This window comes from Anabrus simplex, chromosome 13 (genome assembly GCF_040414725.1).
Source record: "Anabrus simplex isolate iqAnaSimp1 chromosome 13, ASM4041472v1, whole genome shotgun sequence".
In the NCBI taxonomy this organism is placed as follows: domain Eukaryota; kingdom Metazoa; phylum Arthropoda; class Insecta; order Orthoptera; family Tettigoniidae; genus Anabrus; species Anabrus simplex.
The window spans coordinates 85,377,898-85,387,219 of record NC_090277.1 but is presented as its reverse complement, the minus strand read 5'-3'; the positions used below and the strand labels follow the sequence as shown (position 1 = coordinate 85,387,219).

General features: G+C 39.5%; 1 protein-coding gene across 1 annotated transcript in view; it reads left to right on the top strand.

Moving 5' to 3' along the window:
• Positions 1-1,309: 1,309 nt before the first annotated feature.
• The window catches only part of LOC136884949 (monocarboxylate transporter 14), a 242,044-nt gene continuing 234,031 nt past the window's right edge, over positions 1,310-9,322 (top strand). Inside the window, exon 1 of the mRNA XM_067157284.2 lies at positions 1,310-1,383. The gene's annotated coding sequence lies outside the window, so the exon portion shown is untranslated. The remainder of the gene's footprint in view (positions 1,384-9,322) is intronic.

Below are 9,322 nucleotides of genomic sequence, written 5' to 3'. Positions count from 1 at the left end.
TGAAAATTTATATTTGTGTATATTTCTTCGCTGTGTCAGATGTGCAGTTAGGCGACGCAACAATAAACCATCTTAACCTACAGAATGGAAAAAGAAACTTGATGATAATTGGCCCCAAGGGCTCTGGAATTTTGAGCGTGGGTTGGTGACCACGGGGCCCTTAGTTGAGTCCTGGCATTCCTTCCACTTACTTGTACCAGGCTCCTCACTTTCATCTATCCTATCCGACCTTCCTTGGTCAACTCTAGTTCTTTGCCGACCCCGACGCTATTAGGTTTCCGAGGGCTAGGGAGTCTTTCATTTTCACGCCCTTCCTGGCCCTTTGTCTTCCTTTGGCCGATACTTTCATTTTTCGAAGTGTCGGGTCCCTTCCAGTTTTTCGCTCTGATTAGTGTTATACAGTATAGAGGATGGTTGCCTAGTTGTACTTCCTCTTGAAACAATAATCACCACCAGCACCACCACCACCACATTGACGGTAATTTGGAAGCACATAACTAAACAAATGTTAAATGCATCTCAGCAACCATCCATATATTGCAAATCGTGAGACCAAATACATTAAAAATGACAAAACTCTTCATATTTCGTGTTAGATAAGGCCTTACCTTATAAAATGAAGTTTAATATGTTATTTCTTCTCATAAAACATGTTGCAGTTTTCACGCCAAACAACAGAACATAAACGCGAATCTAGCGGTGTAAAAGAGAAAAACTATTACCCCGCTTTTAATGCAAGAAATTGGCTTTCTGTCCAGGCCTTCTAGTATCTAGTAGGCTTTGACATAAACCACGTCGGTACATTGGCGTGTAAATGCATTTTTCTCTCAATCCATCAGTAGACCTAATGTTTCTTTTCTTCGCAAAAAGATACTTGATTAAACTTCTAAACTCCTGTCCTCTATTACAGACACTAGTACATTTCCTCCGCTCTCTCCTCTTCTAAGCCTGAAATGAACGAGTTCGAAGTTTAAGTCTTTTCTTTCTGTGTTCAGGCATTAGAAATGATAAAGATGGTAACCAAATAAATAGCCCATCCCGTCAGTCAAATTATGTTGGGCTGGAAAGGTTTAACAGCGGTGGCCCGATCCTCTTATCTGGAGTCGAAGTCAATAACCCGAGAGTTAGGGTTATGTTGTAACGATATACTTTCACTTACAAAGTCACTCAAAAGGAGTGTCCACAGCGTGACTCGTGTTGTTGTAGTATAAACAGGAGGCCCTGAATGAACGAAAGTGCTGCCACCTGTGCTTTTTTTTTTTGGACCGTGTTTTCTTCGGGCGGGAAAGCAGTGCACTCGTGTGTGTGGTGTGAGTGTGTGCTGTGTGGTGCTCCGTGGCGAGGGGAGATTTAAACTTCTGGTGGCACGTGAACGAGGATCGCGTAAGTCCAGATTCTTTTAAATTATTATAATGTATCCTAGAATATATTATTGAAAAATTAACCAAAGCATGGCTATCATCTTCATGAACTGGAACGTATTTCCGCTGTGTTGTGTGTGTGTGTGTTTTCACATAAATCGCGTGTTGGAATGCAGTGATTTGAAAGTAAAATGGGATAGTAGTGGCTGACGGAAGAGAAATAAGTTATAAATAGAAGGTAAACAAAAAAAAAAAAAAAAAGTAGGAAGGAGGAGAAGAGGCAGGAGTATCAGCGTGGGCTGACACGCGGTCGACTCATTCAGCGGTCCGTGTGCCTTCGTGTAAGATACTACAAGAAGTACAGTACCCTCCATAATTGTGTGGCATTTACTTCCGTCCTCTGGAAGTTATCGGAACAGGTGTCTGCAGGAATGCAGATTAGAAATCAAATAAGAAGATAGACTGTGGCAGTGGCGTAGATAAGGACGGGGATTAGGGGGACATATCCCCCACACATGAGGCGCTTGTACTCATTATTATAAACAGATACATTTATTAATTTATTATTTTATTATTATTATTATTATTATTATTATTATTATTATTATTATTTTATTTTCAGAAACCTTGATTTAAATATTATTATTATTATTATTATTATTATTATTATTATTATTATTATTATTATTATTATTATTATTAGTATCATCGTCATCATTATTTCTTCGTTATGCCGATTCAAAGAGCCTGATAGTTTTCGCCTTCTTATCTTCCCAGAATCTCTTCATAAATGCACAGTGTTGCATCTTGCGTTCTGTGGACCACTTCCTACCAGTTTTCTTTTTAAGTTTCTCTACGAACTTGTGGTTGGCTGCTATTGTACTAAAGATTCTACGATCTTCTATGATGTCGTCCGTGATATTCATTTCTTGGAGGTCGGCCTTAGTTTCTTCTAGCCTGTTTATTTTGACCTTCTTTGAGTTGATAATTTTTGGTGAGTCTGTCGCTGTCTATTCTATAGGTATCTATGGCCATAGAATTTCAGGCGTCTCTTGCGTATGGCATCAGTGAACCTGTCGGTTAATGTGTAGAGGTTCGTTGTTCTCTTAATCCACAGTCCATTTTCTCTCGTGGGACCATAAATTATTATTATTAGCTATGGACCACGCTATTTCTCTGTTGAGCTTTAACACCCACCCAGTAGGCACTCCCGCATCCTTCTTCGGTGAGCTTCCTACAGTTCTTCGGTCCATGTCTTGCCTGTCTTCATTTTAGGTACTGTTCGAAAATTTTGTAGACCTTCAAGTTATTTCTTTAAAGATCGAGATCGATAGGTGCAGTCGCTTAAGTGCGCCCAGTATCCAGTATTCGGGAGATAGTGGGTTCGAACTCTACTGTCGGCAGCCCTGAAGATGGTTTTCTGTGCTTTCCCATTTTTCACACCAGGCAAATGATGGGGCTGTACCTTAATTAAGACAACGCCCGCTTCCTTCCCATTCCTAGCTCTTTCCTGTCCCATCGTCGCCATAAGACTTATCTGTGACGGTACGACGTAAAGCGAATTGTAAAAATCTTCTTTATTGGGTCACGTTGCAAGATGTCATCACGTTAAGATCCCCAGTTCTTGTAAATCTTTTTCCCGATCGGTGAACCAGACACCTTTAGTTTTCTTATTCAGAAAGTAGGCAAAGATTCTAGTGGACAATATTTCTGGTCTCTTTCGTGTTAAGTGAAGAAGGAAATCCTTGTTTTCTTAACAGTGTCTGTTATTTTCTCCATATGCAGGTATAGCTCGTGATTGTGCCTTCTCCTATATCATCCATTTTTCCTTTACTGGGCCCAAGATCTTGCTTAGAATCTTCCTTTCTTTGGCTTCTAGTTGTTCCGCCAAACCTTTCTTATTCATTGAGAGGCATTCTGCTGCAATGTCTAAGCTTGGATTTGAAAGATATTGACCGTTTGTTATAGATATCTTTGGTGAGGTGGTAGGCCATTTCCATGTCTTTGATTCTTGATTTGAATGTCTCTTTCTCAGAAGTATTAGATTCTATTCACTCGCCTAGATATTTGAATTATTCCCTGACTTTACATACCGATTTTCATTAAATTCTCTCCAGCCATTTCTTTTTTCGGCATTGATATGGACTTTGCAACAAAAATACAAATTTAGGAATATGTCTGCTATCATACACGGTGAAGTAAAAATGTAGAATAATTAAATGACCGACAATTTAATTCTGTGCAACTTTAGTTTTGTAGTATTTATCGATAGGACCGCTAATACCATAAATATTTGAGAATTCAATTTTATACCTGCCCCTAAACTATCGTTTCACTCAGCGTGAATAAAATTATTTATAGCCTAGATTGTAGTGCATCATTCCCCGACTTGACATACTGATTATCATTAAATTCTCTCCAGCCATTTTCTTATGATGCGCGTACAAACAGACAGTCAGACAAAAGGTGTCGTAAAATTAAAAAGTGCATTTTTTTTTACTGTGGACACGACCGATACAGAAATACCATTCCTTTAAAATTCTGAGCAATGTACAGACAAAACTATTATATATATATTTATAAAAAACTTTAATTTAATAATGAAACCTCTAACGTAAAGAACCTTCACTTAGAATTATAAAGTAGATCTCATTCAAATGTAAATGTTACTTGGCCAATTTTTATCCGTAAAAGTAAGAATCAAGCAGACAATATGGGCAATACAACTTTTCTTTATTTTACATAATATGATCACATCGATTTGAATTAAAGTAATTAATTCCTTCCTTTTGAAAAGGAAACATCAATACTTCTTTTGATAGCCAGAAAGCCTGGGCGATATTGTTCCTGCAGTATGTTTTCAAACGCCGCACGCATGAAAATACCTCTCACATAGGGTTGCCACTTTTTGATATAAGAAATAAGGGACATTTACCTACAAAATACGGGACTTTTCACAAAAATAAGGGACAGTTTATAAATAGTTGAAAATCAAGCGTTAGGTGCCAATTTATTAGATTAGAATTAGTTTCATTAACAGTAAGATAAAGACTGAAAATCGTAAGAGAAACTAACTTACGCCCTTTTAATATTACATACAGTACAACCCATTTGGTACGACAAAACATGCAGAAAAAACTATTTTTAAATGCTATTTGTTCAGGGCGTCGACCTATAGAGATCTTTTCCCCTACTTGCACCATGTGATATGCTATTTGCTTTTTTTTTTTTTTTTGCCATTTGCTTTACGTCGCACCGTCACAGATAGGTCTTGTGGCGACGGTGGGACAGGAAAGGTCTACGAGTGGGAAGGAAGCGACCGTGGCCTTAATTAAGGTACAGTCCCAGCATTTGCCTGCTGTGAAAAATGGGAAACCACGGAAAACCATCTTCAGGGCTGCCGACAGTGGGATTCGAACCCACTATCTTCCGGATGCGAGCTCACAGCTGCGCGCCCCTAACCACACGGCCAACTCGCCCGGTCCATGTGATATGAACCTGCGTGTAATTGGAATGGAGGAAGTGTAGAGTGTGAAATGTGAGGAAAGGAACGTTAAGGGATATTAATCATTTACAATCAAAAACCCCTAACTCAGCCGGGAATCGAACTCGAGGCCACCGGGTGATATGCAGATCTGTTGCCCCCTACATCGCGGGGCCGGGAAAAGGCATTATTAGTCCTACTTTATTTTCTGCATCTATACTTCACATTTTACATAGTTGACTTTCAAATTTCACTATCTAACTGTATCATGCCATGGAACTCTCTACAAGACATGTTCATGTTTCCAGTAATTAGTAGTTCACTTTTAATCAGATCTACTCTCTGACCACTTGTTAGACATTAAGGGGAAAATGCGTTGAAGAAATACATTTGACCCAGGAACACTAATTACGAAAGTTTTTCTAATTCTATTACTTTCTGTTGTCGTTTATGACTAGTAAACACTGAACTTTCATCAGAATCTGACATCTTAACACTGAAATTTTGATGAGCTTTGATAACTTCACACTTTACGTAGGCTCCTAAAAGAAAAAAAAAGAAATAGAGCACTTTGAACTTCAATGGCACTCAAATCATTTTTTTCTTTATTTGGTTCTGCAGCCGGGTTCCAGCCTTGACCGCCTCAACAACATGCCTCCAGGTGTCCTGATCCTTTGCTTTCGTCTTCCATCCTCTGACTCCAGCTCCCCTTAGGTACTTCTCCACTTCATCCAGCCATCTCAGTAGGGGTCGCCCCACTCTTCTGGTGCCATACGCTTCTGTAAATGTCACCTTCTTACAAGGATAATTTTCGTCCTTTCTATGCACATGCCCAAGCCATCTCACTCTTCTTGCTTTGATTTTATTTATTTATTTATTTATTTATTTATTTATTTATTTATTTATTTATTCACGAAGCACAAGATACAGCTACACTGAGCAAGTTTCACATGCACTGTCAACAGACTATTTAACAAACGTAAACTTTCATAATAAAATATAACAAACATAACAACATATAACAAGATCAGGTACATAGCCTACTAATAATAACTGTCCAAATCGAAAACCATGAGAATGTCCATGTTCATAGCCAAGTCGTCGTGGGTCAAGATGGCGGTATAATCCCTTCACATCAACTTATCTTTAAGAGACTATTTACACCCCTCTCGAATACACTTTTATTTGATGCTATATCAAGCTCTTGTCTCCTATTAACATTGTTAAATAGTGTTCGGAGGCGGATTAGGAAAGATCGTTGAAGTATTGAGTGCTGCGTGTGGGGAATGTGGAGAAGGTCTTTGGTTCTGGTGAAACGGGAAGGAACACGGAGAGAGAAGAGTGAGACAAAATGTTCCGAACGGTAATGCCCATTTAAGATCCCGTGGAGGAAACTCAGGTCAGCTACCTGTCGCCTAATGTGCGGCGGTGACATATTAATTGCCATTAATACCTGCTGCGTCAATATCACGTTCCTTGAACGGTAGGTGTAGTTCATGGTTGTACCTTGCGCGCCAGCATCCGTGATCATTGACTGCTCCGTTGGAGGACACCCGTTCTGTACAATGATTGTACATTCCATGTTCCAAATCGTAGCCCTTTATCCTTGCAGGGTCGCCTATATTCAATCCGTCCGGTTTCCGTTTGTTGAGGATTCGTAACGTCCAACCCTCAACTTGGAGGACCAGGGAACCTTCTGTTAGCGTTACCATACGTTAGCCAAGAAGGCCCCGTTTTATGGCACCGGCCATTCACCTACACCCATCCCCATACGGGGTAGGATTTGCTGGTAAACCTGCCAACTAGAGCATTTCCCAGTAATTTTCTATAGGCACCTCCTTGGCACAGGAGCCACCACTGGGACTCAATAACCAGCCATTCACCCTCACCATTTTCCCAGGCTTGGGACCGGCACAGAGTTGAGCTGGATTGCTCCCACTGTGGCTGGGGCTCGAATCAAATACTGATTTGAAAATATTTGGAGACAAAAAGGACAAACGCTCGTTTTTACGAAACAGGTGGCAACCCTACTCTCACAGGTTGCTGAAGCGACATTCTAATTAGAATTGAGAAGGGGGAGGTAAAATTGAACAGAATAACGAAAAACGTACTTGTCATTTAACACCAGCCACGTTATCGAACATGGCACAATTCTACTCACCTGATATTACCAAAACAGATTTATAATCCCACAGAAAACGAAAATATGCTTTATTTAGACCCGCAAATGTAACACTAGTGACTTTCACAATACGGCAGTGGCAATACGTGAATCTCGTAAGTCACGGAAAAAATCATTAAGTGGGGCAGATGACTAGCTGTTAGGCCCTTTAAAAAGCAAGCATCATCATCATCAAACACCATTACTATATAGTGCCAACGTGCAACATTAAGAGTAATTTCTTCTTCTGTGCATCTGTCTTGAGACAGGTATCGACTGGACAGTCTCCATGATTCTCTGTCCTGAGCATCTTGCTTCAGTTGTTCACAGCTTCTCCCTTGGTGGACATCTGTGAACAATCCAAACTTTCTTCTTCCTCTTCCTTTTCTTCCATCTATTTTTCCCTCCATTACCCTCTACTGAAGACAATTTCTAAGTAGTATGTGACCCAACCAGGATATTTTCATCTTCCTTATCGTTTTCATCTGGTGTCTCTTCTCTCCTTCTTTCTTTAGCACTTTATCTGTCCACTTAACTTTTTCCATTCTTCTCCACAACCATATTTCTTTCTTTCTTTCTTAATGTTCACGTTTCAGCTCCATACGACACTACACTGCACACAAAACACTCTGCGAACCTCTTAAATCAATAGGGATTGCCTCAGATGTCAAAAAGCCCTCTCACCTTTCCAAAGGCTACTTTTCCCACAGATATTCCGCCTCTTATCTCTTCCGTACAGCTTCCATTCCATGTCAACAAACTTCCCGAATATCTGAATGATTTTACTTGTTCCAGTTTCTTTCCCTCTAGTGTTATATTAACGGCTTTTTTTTTTTTTTTTTTTTTTTTTGCTATTTGCTTTACGTCTCACGGACACAGATGTGTCTTATGGCGACGATGGGATGGGGAAGGCCTAGGAATGGGAAGGAAGCGGCCGTGGCCTTAATTAAGGTACAGCTCCAGCATTTGCCTGGTGTGAATATGGGAAACAACGGAAAACCATCTTCAGGGCTGCCGACAGTGGGGTTCGAACTCACTATCTCCCGATTACTGGATACTGGCCGCACTTAAGCGACTGCAGCTTATATTAACAGCAATCTCCTCCTTTCCTATTCTCATCACCTTAGTCTTCCCAATGTTTATCTTCGTTGCGAGCTCTTTGCCCACTGTCTCAATATTTTTTTCCCAACATGATTTGCAGATCCTTTTCTGATTCCGCTAATACCGCCACATCATCTGCGTATTTTATGGTCTTTATTGGTTCTCCTCCCACTACAACGCCTCTTGCTTTTCGACATTATATTGAAGAGAGCCGGTGACATGCAACATCCCTATCTCTCTCCTCTTCCGATACCCACTTCTTCTGTTTCATATTCATCTACTCTAACCACCACTTTCTAATTCTTATACAACTCTTTAATCAGTCTTCTGTCTTTCCAGTCTACAGCAATATCTTTCAGAATCCTCATCAGAATGTACCAGTTCACTCTGTCAAACGCTTTTTCCCAATCAATGAAACATATATACATTTCCCTATTCACTTCTAACATCCTTTCTGCAATCATCGTTAGGTATCCACTTGCATCTCTGGTTCCTTAGCTGTAAGACATCGTATCGGCAAGTAGGGCCCCTACACTGTGTGGTTAGCGACACTGAATCGAACCCAACAGTTGGAAAATAAATATACATTACTACCCTCAGTATTAACAGGGGAGAAACAGTATAGGGAGTTGTAAACAAAAGTCTTGTTCCTGTAATTTATGCAAATCCTTTCACATAACCGTAGTCCAGGGTAGAGAACATTTGTTACCCACTGCTGTGTAATCTGTTACTGTTTAAATCTCCATTTCTTTCATATCGATCTTTGACCCGGGGCAGAGACTTTAATCTGCAGGTCACGAATTAGATGATAATGAGAATCAATGAGAGACAGAACAGCACTGATCTTAGAGCTAGTAGGGTATAACTTGTTAATCTATACAGAGATAAAACATAATTTTGTCTCCACCCTTCAAATTCTTTCCCTCATACACTGGTGGCCGTAATTCTTGAAACTTTGTAACAAATATGGTATTTTAATTTTTCAAGCGCTGAATTTATGTTTACCAATGATCAATTGCTCTCAAGACATTAAAAATATATTAAATAATATTCTTAATCGAAATAAGCTTCATCTTATTTTAAACCAAGATTTTAAATATAAAACTTAAAATATATGTAATGTTCAGTGAGTTTTTGTGTTAATAATAAAGTTACTTCAAAAATAGATTGCAAATTTTAAAAACATTTAAGCTCTTTTATGCTTTTTCAATCGTG